This window comes from Mchenga conophoros, unplaced genomic scaffold, assembly GCF_057382185.1.
Source record: "Mchenga conophoros isolate Kocher_MC1m ecotype Shallow Benthic unplaced genomic scaffold, M_conophoros_male_GT1.1 unmapped_scaffold_6, whole genome shotgun sequence".
Lineage (NCBI taxonomy): Eukaryota > Metazoa > Chordata > Actinopteri > Cichliformes > Cichlidae > Mchenga > Mchenga conophoros.
This window is the reverse complement of record NW_028182333.1, coordinates 516,632-535,663: the sequence shown is the minus strand read 5'-3', so window position 1 is coordinate 535,663 and position 19,032 is coordinate 516,632. Positions and strand designations below refer to the sequence as shown.

The following is a 19,032-nucleotide window of genomic DNA, read 5'->3' as shown; positions in this document are numbered from 1 at the left end:
ACTGTTTAGCCAGTAAGACACTGCAGAAGACAATGTGATGTGTTTATTGATATGATAAAAGGATGTAGCTGTTATGGAAAGAAGTGTGAACTTGAGAAACTGAACCAGTTAAAAAGAGTATATTTCACTGATGTTGTGAAATAAGTAAATGTAATTGATGTGAATGAGGAACCAGCTGAACAGTATATTGAAAGCTCATGTTTAGTGTTTTATAGCATTTATTTGTGTGAAATAAATCAGACTCAGACACGTTCTGGAGGAAAGCAGAGACGCATCGTGTCTTCCTTACTCTGCTCTTCACCTGCTTTTACAGGTAACATATTTGTCATCGAGGTCTTCATCCTTGGGACCCGTAACATAGTAACTTCTTCATTGTTATACTTCTATAGTTTTCCCATTTTGTGAGCTGTGGATGTGGAAAGTGTCTCAGTGACACATCCACATGAAAACGGCGTTACCTTCGTTCATTTGCACGTCAAATGAACGAGCTGTTTGGACTTTAACGTCACAGCTGATGCTTCGATACTCGAACTCAAGAGTTCAGCTTCCACTCAGAGGTACAAGTACACACAGCAAAGATAAACGTGTACACAAGGTGGAACCCACAAGTGCACAGCTCCAACCAGAGATGGGCAGTAATCCGATTACTTTTTTCAAGAAACGAGTAAAGTGAGGGATTACTATTGCAAAAAAGGTAATTAGATTACTGTTACTTTCCCGTAAGCACACTGCGTTACTAAAACCGCAGCTGTGTGCAGATGAACAATGGATAATCTATCGAGTGTGGAGAGAGTGTGAGCGTGCAGCGTTTAAAGCGTGGAAGCACTGACCTTACTTTGAGTTTGACTCTGTAAAAAGTGACAAAAACATTAGCATCCGCTGTTCACTGCGTGGGAAGACAACATGCTCACTCACTATGTGTTAATGGGCATGCTTATTTATAACTTTGATAAAATGTCATAAAAATAATTCCATGCCAGCTCACCATTGGTGATCAGGTAGTTTCTGTTCCAGTTCCAGTCCCATAAATCATGAAGCTTGCTGCCAGAAAAGCTTCAAATCTCCTTTGAAAGCTGTTTGTGGTCTTGATTGTGGGAGCTTCAGTTGTCTGACTCCAGCTGCCACACAGTGCTCACTGATATCATTTGCAAAAACCCCAGTGTGACAATATTTATCAGTGAAGCAGAAATCAGGAAGTGACGACTTTTCTTTGAACATTTGCTAAGGCTAAGCTGTGCTTTCTACCACAGTTGGGAATTTCCTGGTTTACAACAAATTATTGTGTCAACACCGCATAAGATTTCAAACTACAGGAAAATCACTGGAGTTATAAGAGGCAGACAACGACACACACACCACATGCATGCTGTTGCTATTTATTGTGGATTAACCTGTCAAGGGCAAGAACAAAAGAATTCTGCCTCAAATACAGGAAATCATAGCTTTCCTGTATTTCCTCCATTGTTGGCATGCTGGTTAGTGCTGTTGCTCCACAGTAAGAAGGTCCTGGGCTAAATTATCCATGAATGTAAACGGCTGTATGTTTCTATCTGATAGACTGGTGAGCTGTCCAGGGTGTACCCTGCCTGGTAACCTATCACTTCAGGGTTATTTCCCAGCCCTGCTGCAACCAGGATAGAGATAGGAGGATGGTAGTTGTTGTAGACCCATTCAATTTCAATTGAAGGATTAAAATGTTCCAGGAGCTCAACTTACTCCATCTGAACATGTTTCAATCGTGTTTTATGAACACAACATGCAGCTTTACTGAATATGAAAAGGTTGTGTTGATTTAACTCAGTTGTTTAAGTTTCTGCCAAAGCAAAACCTTTGTGTGCAACCAGTGTCCACTATTGAATCAAGTCAATCCAACATGTTTTTGTCAGTGCAAAAGGAGTTACGGTGCCTGTATTCCTGCACAATATTGTCCCGGGAGGGAGGAAAACTTTCTGGTGAAGTTTTGGTTGATTTTTGGGTTTTGCTTGACACTAGGTTGATTTTATCAGTGAGGTTTGGATTGTTTTCTTTCTCTAAGAGAGAGAAAGATGGTTTTATGCTTGGACATGTTTGCAATGGGCCCCAGTATTGGAAACAGTGGCAAAGTGTTTTTCTCCATGATTATAATGGGCTTGGGAGAAATTCACTTATATGTGACATTGATCACATGAGAAGTCCTGAGCCTAAAAGGATTGCAGCGAGTCAATCCAGTCCAAAAACAAGGAGCTGTTTTCCTTTAAAATGATGACGTCATCTTGCTGGTGATGGAGGCTCGAATAGGCTGCGCGCGAGACTCCATTATCAGCAATATCTGGTATGAATGTGTGTGGATGTATGCATGTGACTGGACTGTGACGGACTGACGACTAAAAGTTTAACTGACTTGATACTGAGACAAAAACGGTGCCGACTTTAGGATTAGTGAATGTCCACAACAATTCACCCAGCCTGTAGAAGAAGGGTGGAAGTTTTGTCTTGCTTTGTTTGTGCAGGAGCAGAAGAATGACAGAGACTAAAGGGGGAGGCTGTAGCTTCACATGAGTGTGAGCTGCAGACTGAACCCTTTGGTTGCTAATGTTGAGTCACTGATGTTTGCATTAAGAAAATTGTGTTTTATTAGCTGTGTTTTAATTAAGGTATCACATTATATTGTTGGGAATGTTAAATGCTAAAGTGAAGAAAAGCTTTGATTTCACTCATGACTGAACATGTTATTATTAACCATAGCAGGCCACTGTAAAGAGTCAATTAACTGTTATAGAGGAAAAAAAGGCCAAAAACTCTGTTAATACCTATGAATAACAGGGAATGATAGACTTGTCACATTCAAAATAGAGATATGTAATAACAAACACGGGTCCGTGTCATTTACGTTCTCCATTGAAATAGTCAATCATTTAGAAAAGTAGAATATATATATATATATATATATATATGTCTCAACGTTGTTTCTCAATAATATTAAAAACCTAAAAACTATTGTTGTGGAAGATAGAAGTCACTGTGACAGCCCTCTGACTGTGGAGGACGTTTGTAATCCTATTTCTGCACTTAAGGCCAACAAATCTCCCGGCACAGATGGTTTAACTGCAGAGTTTTATGAATCATTTTCTAATCTCCTGGCTCCGTTCTTACTGCAGCTTTTCATAGGAAGTGTAGAGAATAACATCCTCCCTCCTACTCTTACTCAGGGTCTCATAACACTTATTCCAAAGCCAAACAAAGACTTACTTCTTATTGATAATTGGAGACCCATCTGTCTGCTCAATGATGACTATGAGATTATGGCTTTAGTACTTGCTAACAGAATGAAAGAGTTCTTGGACACAATTATCGATGAGACACAATCAGGCTTTATGAGAAACAGACACCTTTCTAAGAACATGAGACTGGTTTTAGATCTACTTGATTACTCTGATTTGGTATCTGACTATAGCTTCATTCTCTTCCTGGATTTTTAAAAGGCTTTTGATACAATTGAACATCAATTTATTTTCCACTCTTTGGAAAAATTTGGCATTTTTCTGTAAAGCTATCAAAACCTTGTACACGAATGGCAATAGCTCAATTAAAATGATTAAGACTCCACCCCGAGATTTGACCTGTTATACCAGGAATCAGCACAGCTGATAAGGAGCTCATTATCAGCCAGCTAGCTGATGACACCACACTCTTCTTGAAGAATGCAAATCAAATCCGTCCAGCCCTTAGTGTTATTAGTGATTTCTCTGAGGCATCTGCTTTATGTCGAAATCTAAAAAAAAAGTGAATTACTAGCAATTAAAGGCTGCACTGCAAATGCTCTCTGTAACATTTCTGTTAAACAAGAAGTCACATATCCAGGACTGTTAATATCCAAAGACCAAAAGTCAAGATGCTCGTCAAACTTGTCAAACAGTGTTGGGGAATTCTCAATGGTGCTTGGTGCCATACCCTCAGGGACTTTAATGTTATATAAAAACACTGACAGCTCAATATCTGCCTCAGTCACTCTCCCTGATCCAGCTGAGTCAGCAGTGGGAAAAATCTGCTTTTCACAGGAACTTGGTAACAGCAATAAGAGAATACGTAGTTTATTCCAAGAAGATATCATGTCTCTCCCATATATAGAATATCTTACTGGAACCGACATGTTCCAGATATCACCTGGAAGACAGTCTGGATGATCCCATAAATATCTAATTGTGAACAAGGTGAAGGAAATCTCATATAAAATTCTTCATAAATGTTACCCAGCCAGTCACTATATGGTAACATTTAAAAGAGACATAAATACTAATTGAACTTTCTGTGGGGATCATCCAGAAACTGTGGCACATCTCTTTTGGTTCCTCTACACAGAGATCCTGGAAGAATTTAGCAGTTTTGTTATTGTCCATATTTTAAGGGAGTTTTCTTTACGATGGGAAAATGTTTTATTCTTTTTCTTTAAGTTCCCCAGGAAGAATGATAAATGTTTTATTATAAAAAATTTGTTAATACTTTTAGCTATTTTATATCCATAAATGTAAGTTTATTAATAAAACACCATATTTCTGCCGTTTTATAAGGATATGAATTGTACATACAATCAATTTCAGACTCAACCAACAAAAAGCCTCTCAGAACAATATTTATATTGTAACAGTTGCTATTGTAATGCAGTGTATCACCACATGGCGGCGCCTCCTGTCTCACGACTGGTGTCACCCCCTTTTTGTTCTTCTTCGCACTCCTCCTGTAATGGATGCTCCCGTGTGTACGCGGACTAGTGTGCTCTTTAGTAATGTGTGGTAGAGGTAGCACTTTTATTTTTGATATTGTAAATAAATGAGTACTTTTTGGAAAGTCAGAAGCTGTTGCTCATTCGCTATCCACCTGCACACCTCCGCGGCTGGCTTCATCTCCACTGCACGTTACAACTGGCGCCCGAACTTTTTCCCCTTGGACTTCAGACGATTTTTGCATCCCGCCGAGGATTCTTCTCTTCTAGCACGTGAACTGTCTCGGAAATCCCCCCAGTTTTGCGGACGCTCGGACGTTTTCTCCAGCCATGGCCGCAGCCTCAGCTCAGGTGGGACCCGACTAATTTCTGGATACCGTGGTGTGCCACTGCTCCGCTTGGGAGAAAGAAAAAGAGAGAAGCTGACTCCGCGACGCGAATGGACTCCGTGGATTTGTTATTTGTTGTTGGTTTCGTCTTCTAAGGATTAATTCTTCTGTGGAGAGCCTGGACATGAACATTTCTGCTGGCTTTTCATTCCCCTTTCCCTCTGCTGAGACTGACTGTAGCACATGTAAGTGATAGCTTGGCCGACTACAACCGTTGGTGCTGGTCTTCGGCTCAGTATAACGAAACAACTTAAAACTAATCTTGCATTGAGCTCTAGTGTTGCAGACATGCTATTGTAATAACATGGTTCTGATCACTCCAGTCTAATTTTAGTTGTTGGGCGAAATTTTATATGTGGCTTTTCTAAATTTAATCTTGAACACATTTTTGCAGTTTTGTCTTTCTAGTCTGACCTAACTGACTCTTTTACTGCTAAATCAATAACTGTGCTGTGAGCAATAAAGTTCGATTTAAAAAAAGGTACGTTCTAAACGAAGCTTCAGACGTCACTGATCACGTGACTCTGGCCAAACGAATCAAGCCTCGACACGGTGCTTCTGAAGCAGCGCGTTGATCTTTCTGACACACGCACCGGAGCGTCAGCTTCAAGCGGACCATCACTACGTCTCACATCTAAAGGTGTCAAGGTAACTTTGAACTGAGTTCAGTCAATCTGGAGTTTTTCCAAGTTTTCTGTTGCTCTCTGTGAGAGAAGAGGGTTAAAGGCGGGGCTCTCCAGAGTCCAGCAAAACAGGAAACCACAGCTGGGTGTGTGTAAGTGTGCAAACCAATAGAATGCATCGTGGTGGGGGGGGCATCACGGGCAAGAAAAAAATAAAATAATCGGTCGTACCCATGCTTCCCCGACGTCATGCCAGCGCATATTGGGAATTCGTAGGCACCGATCGGTTTTCTATCAGCCATTTGCTGGGAGTAAGGGCGCCCTCCGTTTGCGAGGTGCGCCTGCTGCTGGAGGCACAGGGGGGAGAGGGCGTGGCGGCGGGGAGTCTCTGGCTGGCTGGAGCGGCATCTAATAACCAACTCGCAAAACAAAATAAAAACAACAAACAGATATTATGATACAGACTTATAATCTGCACCCATGTTTTTTTCTAAATTCTATAAAGTGAGCGCGAGAGCCCTCGGTGCGCCTGCGCGCTGCTGAAGTCAAAGTAAACTTTATTGTCATCTCCGCTACAGACAGTCCAGCATATAGAGAGACGAGACGACGAGGCTGCAGTTACAGCGGTGCAAGTAAACAAACAATAAATATAAGAAGAGTAAGAAAATAAATCTACACTTTAGGACTCGGGGTAAAGGATCAATAACAATTTAAATTTATAATTTACAGTTTGATGATTTAAAGTCTCACACAACCCGTCAAAAGGGGCGGGGCCGGCTGCTTCCAAGTAGAGCACATTTCATTTATAATGATGTAAATCCAAGCCCATCATGGATTCACGATCTGAATCCTGGGTTGTGTGAAATCCCAGAAATCAACCTTAGACAAAGTAAATCTGTGAACTAAGGTGTAGGTCTGTTAGGTTAATTGTGCTGATCCTCGGGTTGGGGGATTTGTGTTTGTACTGGAGCGCAAAATTCAAACCAATGGAAGATGGACAACAAAAGTTCAAAGCCATCAGGTGCTCAGGTTAGAAAAAAGAGAAAAGATGCAGGTAAGCAGACGTGTGATTGGATAATGGCAGCTCATCCTGAACCAATCAGACTAAACTCCAAACAATACATTATGTTACAGATTTTAATATTAATTAGTCATTGTTACTTGTTGATTTGTCCTTTTCTCATTGTGTGACGAATTATGACGACTGTTTGGTAGCTGTTATTGTCTCTCTCTCTTCATGTGTGTTTCTCTGGTGAAACAATAGTTTTGTGTTAATGTCAGGGCTGCACGATTTTGCATAAAATGAGAATCACGATTTTTTGGCTTAGAATTGAGATCATGATTCTCTCATAACAATAAATAAACATAAAACAACAAATGTCTCACGTTTTGTTGTTGCAGCAAAATGTTGTCCTGCTTGAAATTCCGTCTCCACCGTTGCTCGACGCTGCGTGTACAGAGCAGGTAGTGCAACAATAGAAAAATAGTTGCGGGACGGCACTGTGTAGCGTTTGTCTAGGGAGTTGATCGTTTTCCTAAATCCCTCGTTTTGCACAGTGTTGATGGAGCCATATCTTTGGTCAGGTGATAAGTGATAGCCTCCGTAATGTCTTTGTGCCTGCGGGAGTTTGACGTGTATAGGGAAGCGCTGTATAAGGTTCCCGTTATTGATGTTTGGGTGGTTGACCGGGACGGATTTTCTCCTGTCACTTTCTCGTCATCCCTGACGTGCTCTCCGTTGTTGTTTCCCTGCTAATTTTAGCATCACACGGCACAGCTTCTGTATCACGTGGTATAAGGCTCCGCCCGTGTCATTTGTTGAGCAGGAAGAGTGAGCGCTTGTTTTCATGCAGAGTACGTCCCGGATCAAAATGTGAAGTTTTACAAATCACCACTTCTTTAGTGAATATCATTTCAGTCTCAGACAATCTCGTTTCTCTTACAGAGGTTGAATGCACCTTCTGCGGATGGCGGTACCACACAGTGTGCGTGGACTTCCCCTGCACAGAAGGCAACTACAAATGCTGTGAATGCTAAATAAACAGAAACAAATGATCCCTGTTGTCTTTGCTTGATGATTGGTTTGAGTCTTGACAATCCACATTGCTGGCGTTGCATCTTTCAATGCCAGCAATGGCAGGTATCAGTGCTCAAAGCTTTTGTGTTTGTTTCCAACAAGTTGCCCACCTCGGGAAACAAAAATGTGTTCTTTTACTTGTCAGATGAACATATGAGACACTTTGACTCTTCAGTGCAGTGTGGAGCCTAACAAAGATCTGTTTTGTGTCCCAGCTGATCAGCAGGAGGAGGAGAGTCTGACGGAGCAGCAGAGGAACATTTTCAGCTACTTGGACTCAGCTCAGCCACTACAGAGGAAACAATGAGCTCAACACAGAAGGTGACAGACAGAGCAGGACCATATGACCAAAGATATTTATCACCATATACATTTGAACATTTGCCATAACGATGTAGCTGACGATAAAATTGACAGCAGACAAAATACTTTACAGCTGCACAACTTTATTAAAAACCCATCAATGTATTTTCACTGAAACAAGCAGCTGTTGTTTATGTGCATTAAAGTTATATAAAAATGTAACAGTGCAAATGCAAATTCCTCGCTGACAGTTTAACCAAAAGGCGTTTCCAGTGGAAACTGGCCGACACATCCTGAGCATAACCATGTATAATATCCACTAAACTTCAGAAGAGGTTATACAGTCGTGGCCAAAAGGTTTGAGAATTGCATAAATATTGGAACCTGGAGAAGTTGCTGCTTAAGTTTTTATAATAGCATTTTGCCTGCACTCCAGAATGTTATGAGGAGTGATCAGATGAACTGCATCGTCCTTCTTTGCCATGAAAACGAACTTAATCCCCAAAAAGCCTTACCACTGCATTTCATTGCTGTCATCAAAGGACCTGCTGAGACCATTTCAGTGATCGTCTTCTTAACTCAGGTGAGAATGTTGGCGAGCACGAGGCTGGAGATCATCATGGCTGTATCCCGATTCAGGTTCTGCAGCTTTAAAGTCCTCAAGGGCCGCGTACTCAAAGACCGCTAAGGCCGAAGTGCGAGGCTCGTAGGCTCGTGAAATGGGACGTCTAGCCTCCGTCGCGCTGCCCAGGTTGCCTAGCAACCATGATACTAACAGCTGGAAACGTTTCATACAGCTTTGTTTGACAGAAATGAAGGAGAACATATTTAGTTCATTTGTTTCTACATGAGCTCTGTGTGATTTGATGAGTATCTGAGGCTGAGACCACAGGACTGTGAAACATGATTGTTGGGCTTCATTTCTGTGCTGCTGGCTCTTCCTCCTCCTCTTCCTCACACACTGCTGAGTTTGTCCTGGTGGATCATCAGGGCTGCAAAGCCTCACAGATGATGTGCAGCAGTGGGTCCCTCAGTCTGTCCTCACTCTGGACACTTGCAGTCGTCACACATGGAAATCAAATGTGTGATAAGCTGCAGGATTCAAACACAAGTGTAACTTATAAACACATGTTCATACTTTTATTCCACAATCAGAGAGAAAGAAACAGAGAGAGAGTGCAGGACAGACAGACAGGTGACAGTCTCAGGTGTACACACTGCTACACAACAGCACCAGAGAAGCAGGATTTAGTGTTTGTGTTATTACGAGTGTAAACAAGAAGAGTTCCAGATGGTGCAGTGGACACATGTGTGACTGCTGTGATTAAAGCGTCTTTCTTTCAGCTTAACGAGTGAACCGTCAGCTCGTTCAAACACACGTTAAAGTGCGTTTGGCTCGACACCACCGAACAGAGGCAGCAATATAACACAGCTAACATTAACAGTGCAGTGGATCCTGCTTGTGCCGTGATGTTCAGGACTGCAAACCGAGCAGCATCACTGACTTTCAGCTTGTTGTGTTTGTGGATATATGACTGACTTTAATTATCCACAAAATCATCACATTCTCTGTCAGATTAAGGTCGACTATTGAACGGCGTATATTTTAAAGGCTTTAAAACCAAGTTAACGCTGAAAGTACAAACATCACTAATGTCACATAACTCTGCCGACAAGGCATAGCTATGGCTATGAAATGCTCTTTGTGTATCACTTCTTCATTATGAAAGATGTCATTAATGCACTAGTAATGTCTCATCTGGAGTATTGTTCAATCATTTGGTCAGCAGCTAATAAGACAGATCTTAACAGACTTCAGTTAGTCCAGAATAAGGCGTCCAGATTAGTGTGAAGATGTTCATACTATACTAATATTGATAAAATGCATAATAACCTTTCTTGGCTTCCTGTACAGGCTAAAATATTCTATGGCTTACTTGTAGTTCTAAAGAAAGCAATTCTGTTAAACACACCACATTTATTCTGCTCAGCTGCAGTATCCAGATGAAATACATCATCATATTACACAGTTTTCAACAAGCTGCAATTTAGTAAATGCTCGAGTTAAAAGTAACGTTTTGTAAAACTGTTACATTTAGAGCAACTTTTAAGTGGAATAAGTTGCCTTAAAAAATTAGAGAATTATTCAAAACTTCAATGAACACTTAAAAGCCGATTTACAGAGCTTTTAGTTGTTGTAAATATTGTAAGACATGATTTGTTTTTGAAATTTGTGTAATGTGCCTCAATGTTATTGATATTATTATTATTGATTGCTTATATTTGAACAATTGTGAAACCTCACTGTGGATGTAAGAGTGAAATTATGTGGATATCTTGAATCCACTTTATTGTGTAATATTTTATGTGAGTATTTGACGGAAGACGAGCAACATCTGTTGTGGAAGCTAACGGGGTTCGTTTAGAATAAACAAACATAGGATTTATTATCACTGAATAATTCTGTATAAATCTATACAAATTATAGAAATATGTAATAGGAAACAACAAAATAATCTAAATTATAAAATAATGTGTGTGTGTGTGTGTGTGTGTGTGTACACAATCAAGAGGGATGGGCATGATTTTAGTGTTTGAACAGTCATGAATTATCTTTAACAGCAGGTTGGATGTAATGTGTTAGAACTACCAGCAGGTGGGGATAAGAGACCTTTAAGGTGTTTGGTGCCACGCTCCACCTTCAGGTTTAAAACTAGTGTTAATGGAGTTTGAAGGTTGAGTTTGTTCCACGACTGCATTTCACTCACTGCCTCTGTTTGTATCTCTGTCACTGCAGGACCAACATGGAGCCAGAAGTCAGCGCTCTCAGGAGGCCGACAAACCTCACAGAAGAAAGGGAGAGAAAAAACACACCTGTGACGAGTGTGGGAAGGGTTTTACTCTGAGGGCTAAACTAAAACGGCATCAGGTCATCCACACTGGAGAGAGACCGTTCAGCTGTGACTTGTGTGGCAGAGCTTTTACTCACAGTAGCAACTTACAGAGGCATCTAGTTACCCACTCTGGAATTAAGGCATACAGCTGTGACGAGTGTGGGAAGGGTTTTACTGAGAAGGCTTCACTAAAACAGCATCAGGTCATCCACACTGGAGAGAGACCGTTCAGCTGTGACTTGTGTGGAAAGTCTTTTTCCTTAAAGGGTTACCTAAAAAAACACCAACTCATCCACAGTGGAGTTAAAGCGTACAGCTGTGATCAGTGTGGCAGAGCTTTTACTCACAGTAGCAACTTGCAGAGGCATCTAGTTACCCACTCTGGAATTAAGGCATACAGCTGTGACGAGTGTGGGAAGGGTTTTACTGTGAGGGCTAAACTAAAACAGCATCAGGTCATCCACACTGGAGAGAGACCGTTCAGCTGTGACTTGTGTGGAAAGTCTTTTTCCTTAAAGGGTTACCTAAAAAACACCAACTCATCCACAGTGGAGTTAAAGCGTACAGCTGTGATCAGTGTGGCAGAGCTTTTACTCACAGTAGCAACTTACAGAGTCATCTAGTTACCCACTCTGGAATTAAGCCATACAGCTGTGACGAGTGTGGGAAGGGTTTTACTGTGAAGGCTTCACTTAAACAGCATCAGGTCATCCACACTGGAGAGAGACCGTTCAGCTGTGACTTGTGAGGAAAGTCTTTTTCCTTGAAGGGTTACCTAAAACAACACCAACTCATCCACAGTGGAGTTAAAGCGTACAGCTGTGATCAGTGTGGCAGAGCTTTTACTCACAGTAGCAGCTTACAGAGTCATCTAGTTACCCACTCTGGAATTAAGGCATACAGCTGTGATCAGTGTGGCAGAGCTTTTACTCACAGTAGCCACTTACAGAGGCATCTAGTTACCCACTCTGGAATTAAGGCATACAGCTGTGACATCTGTGGAAAAACTTTCAGCCAGAGAGGGAGCCGAAATACACACCTACGCATTCACACCAGACATGATGTGTACTGCTGTGAACAGTGTGGCAAATACTTTACAACAGACGCACAGTTACAACGACACATGTTTACCCACACTGAGGAGAGACCTTATCGATGTGACCTGTGTGAGAAGACTTTTAAAACTCCACAGCACCTGAGACAACACCAACAGATCCACACCAGAAAGAGACTCTACAAGTGCAGCTACTGTGAGGTATGTATTTATATTGTTATCTTGTCATTTTAGCCTGACTGTTTGGAACAACTCTGCTCATTAAACTGTGTTAGCATGTTAGCAATTCTACTGCATGGAAAAGCAGCTCTGAGTGATTATTCAGATTTTCCTTTCAGTTATGATTTTAGTATTACTGTAGTATTATGGTGGTAGTATTGTAGTTATTGCAGCCCAGTAAACTGAGTGTGTTAACTGAAACAGTCAAATGTAGTTGGACGTCTGCAGAGATACTCTTTATTTCAGGCGACGTTCAGGATACAAATGTTGAAGGACTGACTTACACTGTCTTTGTGTCTTTGTTTAGAAGCAGAGCGACACAGATGGATCCAGTTCTCAACCCTGTCATCACTGTGGTGGTGGGAAAGACTTTCATTGTGACCTCTGTGGAAAAACTTTCAGTCGGCAAAAGACCCTAAAAGTACATCAACGTAGACACACTGGAGACAAACTGAAATACTGCAAAGAATGTGGGAGAAGCTTCACCACACCAAGTGAGTTAAAACGACATGAACTGATTCACAGTGGGGTTAAAAAGCACCTCTGTGATCAGTGTGGGTCATCCTTCACCACTGCAAGGGACCTTAAATCACACAAACGAGTCCACACAGGAGAGAAACCACACAAGTGCAGACACTGTGACAGAAGCTTCTCACAGTCAGGTCATCGTAACAGTCATGAACGTACACACATGGAAGGAAACTACAGCTGTGACCAGTGTAACAAGAGCTTCAGGAATCTCAGTTCATACTCTGCACACAAACGATCCCACGTTACTAATAAACTGTTTCACTGTTACCAATGTGCCCAAACATTCACCTCATTGTCTGCTCTGTGCAAACATCAGCGCGATCACTCAGGGCTGAAATCACTCCCATCACTGGATCACAGTGAATCTGAAGACACAGAAAGATCCTCTGGTTTCTGTGTCAGACTCAAAAAGCTTGAGATCAGGCTCCACAGAGTTATCTCTCTATCATTTAAACTTGTGTTGAACTGAACTGGTTGCTGGGCTGAACTTCTACATAATACAGATCTACATGGGATCTTCTTTTCTGTTGTTTTACTGAGTCAGTTTTGTCCTTTTTTCTCTGTCCTGGTTTTGCTCGTCTGTAAATGATTGAAACTCAGTCAAATAGTTCATTGTTCTCCAGCAAAACGTTTTGGAAACTCATGTTTAACCTTTAAAACTCTGACATGTTTTAGCACACAAGGCTTCATCGGGGAGTTCACTCATGATTGGACCATGAGAACAAAGGTTTTTAGTTCTTTCAAAGAGAGTCTTGGAGATGTTTGATGTTTCTGTTTTTCTGAAACCAACTGAAAGAAAAACTATTTTCTTGCTTTATGTAGTGTGGAAGTTTTTAATGTTTCTTCATCTGTGATGTTCTTGAATGTGTTCACGTGAAAATGGTACAAATAAACTGTCCTTTCAGCTTTAGCTCCTAATTTATTCATTATTTATGGATGTAGCACAGCAGCCGTCTCTTGATTAACACATGGAGGGCTCGGGATCTGATGGTGTCGTCTCCCTAATTTGCCCACTCAGTAAATCTCACTCATGGCCAAGAAATTGAAATAAACCTTGTTTCCCTGCTGGATAGTGATCCACTGTAACTCTGCTCCTCCTTCCTGTTTAGGATTTCTGTGGCTGAAGTAAAATTCCCTCCATCCATCACTTATCCCAGCTAACCCAAAGTGAAATAAAGTTTTGCTCGTCTTAAAAAAGCATTACAATAATGGGCATTACCAATGCAAACTAAATGATACAGAAGATGAAAGAAGAGACTTTGATCAGTTAATAAAGCTCATGATCTGGATTCATTGTGGCTGCTACACAGATACTTCTGGGTCACTTCTCTCAGTTAGGAACCTTCCTCACCAAACTGACTGTTGGACCACACCCCTGGTTTCATGAGAAATTGTTTCAGCCATGATTTCTCTTCCTGTATTTCAGAGTAAAGACTGAAGTGACAAATGGAAGCATGTTTAAAAAACACAATGTGAGAGAGACGTTGAGGTCCTTAGAAGTTACCCTGGGTTTTTCTGTCACCCTGCTAGATGTTACACACCTTGTTATTGGACTGATTTCTACTGCTGGACTACTCCTGCGGAGAGTAACAATACTCTTACTAATTAGCTCCCTTTCACACCTTTGGGGATATTTATTTTTGTGTTTGCAGCGCTGTGAGCCAGAACAGCGAGAGAAAAATCTGCAACAGCGACGAGCCGAATGCTTACGTGAATCGCAGCAGCTGCACATGTGCTACGCTGAATTAGAGGATATCTTTGCTCTGGATTTCTATTTCTACTTTTTCATTTCTATATGATTCTTCTTGCATCTAAACAAAGATGATTCAATTTGCTAAATGTTGATGGCTCTTCGTGCTCAGGTGTAAATGAGACGTAATATTTGCTCTTGGTTTGGTTCTCCTGTACAGAACCTTGCAGTACAACAGAAACCTAAAAACATTATTTGTAGTTGTTATTCTTAGTTGTTCTGCTGCCTAAATACCACAGGGTCTGATTATGAAGTTATTGAGCTGCACATACTTTACGACCTGCTTAAGTTCGAGGTCACAGCGTCTGTAGAGCAGCTGGAACATAATGAAGTCTACAAGGTTAAAGTTTTCTCTTCAGTTATTGTTCTTTCTGCTGCTTGGTTTGATGGATCTGAGAGCTTTTGTTTTTATTATTGTTATTATAATTATCATTAATACTTTACTCTCTAGAAGCTTTAAAATAGTGTTTGTGTTTGAAAAAATTGATTTAAGAATTGAACAGAAACATCTGTCCTTCTGAAAATCGCCCAAAGGCACGGAGACAAAGTCAAAGGATGCAACCTGTAACTTTCTCTTCCTTCATGTCAGGACCATCATCCATGATTTATATAAAATGCATATAGCAACAGTAGCACTTTAGTTTGGACTTTATGATTTCTGTAACTGGAAAATATTATTTTGTTTAAAGACAGAAGTGACCGCATAGTTGCAACATCAAAGGGAAATATTAATTAATTAGCATCAAGTATATTTGTTGCTTAAGCGTTTGCACTATAACTTAAGTAGGATTACAACTTTTAAGGAAGGAAAGATTTCAGATATTTAGTTCACTGCTTCAGTTATTTTATATGAAATTAAAACATTTACGTTGGTCAAATATGATGCTCTAAATCAAGTAAAAGTTTGAAATAAATGATGTGTTTTTAAATGCTGCAACAAATGTTCACAAAAAGTAACTATAATTAAAACCAGTTAAACAAAATAAATGTTTGAATCATGCTTAACCAAATGCCAGGCTGCAGAGCTGAACCTAAAGTATACGTAGAAAGATTTCAACATCTGAGCAGTTTTAATGTTTTTATCACATATAAATGTCACAGCAGTGGGTCCTGGCCCAATGCTTTGTGTTTTTGCTTTTCTTTGACTCTTGTTTTTCTTGGTTTTTGTTCTTCTTATTTATCAGGCTCTCAGTAATCTTAGTTCTCCCTCCCTCAGTGTTCATTTCAGCCTGTGTTTAGTTTCTGTTCCCGTGTCCCACGTTTCATCGTTTCATGTCGAGTCAGCCCTGTCTCTCTGTTTCCTGTGTCTCCCCAGTCAGCCCCGCCTCCCTCGGGCACTCATGTGTGATACAGAGTAATAAACCTGACTACATTTGCTGCACTCTCTTTATTACCTGTTACTTTAAAATTCATACACTAATTATGTCTGCCCATCTCTCTAATGTGAAGGTCAAAGGTCAACATCCCAGTGACATAAGAATAATCCCAAAGGGGCAAAGGCAGCGGTTAATTTAGCACATTTAGCATTAAGGGTACAGCAAGGATATACTTTTACTTATTGTGGCAGGGGTGTGGTCTCTGGCCTGCTGCAGTGGAGGCTGGTGGCGGGACGTTGGACGGCACAGGTGAGGGTGATGGAGCTCATGACTCTCCCCTTTATAGTGACGGAGGAGACTGGCGTGGGGGAAGCGTGTAGTGGAGGAAGCCGAGGAGAGAGCTGGTTTCTGGCTACAAAGAAACCAGAAAAGATTGCTCGTGGTCAAATGTCAAAGGAGCTTGCAAAGAAAAGCGTCTGGACTTCTTTAAGTTACTTGAAGACGTTTCACCTCTCATCCGAGAAGCTTCTTCAGTTCTAAGGTCAAATGGTGGAGAGTCCCAGATATAAACATCTCTCTAGTGACCCCCCACAGAGGGACATATGTGCATGTATGCAGGCAAAGACCTGCAGTTAAAAAAAAGCGCCCCTCGACAGCCAAACCCATCTGTTCTCTAATTGGATTGTTACATTGTTGATTGACATGACATTGACCAATCAGATGAAAGGAAGAAAAATAGGGTCAAAATCCGTACTTGTAACTTGCAGGGTTTTTTTTTCTAAGTCCACACACAAATCTTTTTTACGCACGCACAAATCTTTTTTACAAGTACAAAATATTTATGACCACATTTTGAGCCCATACGAGAACAACTGAGATCATTTGTCCACAACACGAGGTTAGTTATTAATATACCGTATTTTCACGACCATAAGACGCACTGTGCTAAAAGGCGCAGTCTCAGTTATGTGTGCCCTTACTGTATTTAACACACACATAAGGCGCACTGGACCATAGGGCGCATACAAGTACCGTATGAGTATTTAAAAATAAAGCGGGAGCAAACCTGAGTTCGGTACCTTACTCACATTTCTATTGCCGGTAATCGTCATCATCAACAACACACAAGCATACAAGTGTGCGTATTTAAAACTAAAGCAGGAGCAAAACAAAGTTTGGTACTCACATTTTTATCATCAAACCCATCGAAGTCCTCATCCTCTGTGTCTGAATTGAACAGCTGCGCTAAATCTCCATCAAACATGCCAGGTTCACTTTCTTCACCGTCAGAGTCACTTTCCGTGCCGTGCGGCTCCTCGGAAATGATGCCGGCTTTTGCGAAAGCTCGAACAACAGTGCCAGCAGACATGTTAGCCCAAGCATCTACAATCCATTGGCAAATTGTGGCGTAACTCTCCCGGCGCTGCCTTCCACTCTTGGTGAAACTGTGGTCTCCATCGGTCATCCATCGCTGGATGTGTTTGTCGCCGATGTGTTTGCTGCAGTAGGAGCGGAAGATGGCCAGCTTTTCCTTATAATCCGCTGGAAGTTGCTGCGCTACCGTAGTCCTGGTCCGGATGGAAAAATGGCACCGTTTCATAAAAAGTGAAAGTGAAACTGCTTTTAGCCGAATGGTGACCGTCGAAACGCTTCTCCCGCTCGTTCTTTGCTCGATGATCGCTGTCAGGGGTTTAGACATCTGTTCACAAGTAAGAGAAATAAGACACTGCAGACCGACTCAGAGTTTAAGAACGTGTACACGGGTGAATGCCTCTGAGAAGACAGACACAACGAGTACAGGCTGCTTGCTTTATTTATAGTTCAAAATGGATTACATAGCACTTCCTCTTTTAACGGAAAGGGGAGAGCTCAGGCATTGTCTTAGCTATCTAACCTCTGCACACAAACTGAAAAATAACGACACAGCAGTATTCATGCTTATCTGACATCACAGACACTGAAGTAAAGAATGCATGTATATCCTGTCTTGTCAAACATCTCAAACACTGAAGTAAGGAATGCATTGTGTTTTGTTTAACAATAGGCTTGGTTATGTGAAAATATATGAACACTAGAAAATAAAACACACTTGATTATATTGTATTTCATAAAAATCCTCTATCATTCCCTCCTGTTGTTAATATTTTTCACAGGTTTAATCAATGCATAGTCACTTGTTAGTCACATTTTCAACTTGCATGTCATTTGGTGAAAACATACATGATCATCAGTTAAAATTCATCTTCTTCAAGTTCAATCTCTGCTTGTGGTTCGTATTGGGGTAGGGAGACATATGCTAGTAGTTTTGTGGTGAACATATTGTTTACCATTCTGTGGACACAGGGCAATATGCATGTTGAGAATAAGCAAAGGAGTATGAGCAGTACTCCAACGAGTACTAGTCCTTTCATGAGCAACGTCTTCCATGACCCACTAAGAAGCCATGTGAGCCAGTCCTCTTCACCAGTGATGTAGTCCTGTCGTTGAGCTTGACTCAGTTGTCGCAGCACGTCCAGTGCGTCAGTCATATTGTTGGAGTGCACATTATCAGGAATGTATGTGCAGCAAGTCGTGTTGAAGAGCACACATAAGCCTCCTTTCTCGGCTAGTATCACGTCCAATGCGACTCGGTGTTGCATTATTGTGATGCGCACTGCATCGATTTCTTCATTCTGAGCCTTGTTGATCTTTGTTGAAGCATTCAGAAACAGTCCAAAACGGTAGTCGAGTGTCTCTATCCTGAGCATGTTTTTGGCATTTCCTGCCCACGGGAATAGAGAAAGCATTACTTTTTGTCCTTTGGTCCATGTTTGAATTCGTCTGGTACGTCAGTTCCCCAGATTGAGTCGTGAGGTTGCACGTCTCTAGTGCTCCTCTTGCGTCTCGTCTGATGTGGTTCATCAAGCCTCGGGGCCTCCAGGATCCTCGCCGGGATCTTCTGCAAAGGAAGCAAAACACCTTTTCCTGTACCTCCCTAACTTATCCTATTTGGGACTCTTTAATCAAAAGCATGATCCTAATTATGTTCTTAACTTATTGACTTGTATTTATATATATTCTTCAACGTTACTCATCCCTTTAAAACTCTTTAAGCGCTGGTTTCCCGTCCGGTTGCTCGCTATCATCAACATCCTGTACACGAATTGTCGCTGCTGCAAGTGCCTCTACTCTAATCTT

The 19,032-nt window shown here is 41.3% G+C and overlaps 1 long non-coding RNA gene across 1 annotated transcript; it reads left to right on the top strand.

Annotated features, from left to right (window-relative positions):
• The first annotated feature begins 249 nt into the window (after positions 1–249).
• On the top strand, positions 250–11,342 carry LOC146546173 (uncharacterized). The gene is made up of 3 exons (XR_014891031.1): positions 250–313; positions 8,004–8,109; positions 10,889–11,342. It is a non-coding gene; the product is annotated as an uncharacterized LOC146546173 (long non-coding RNA).
• The last annotated feature ends 7,690 nt before the right edge of the window (positions 11,343–19,032 follow it).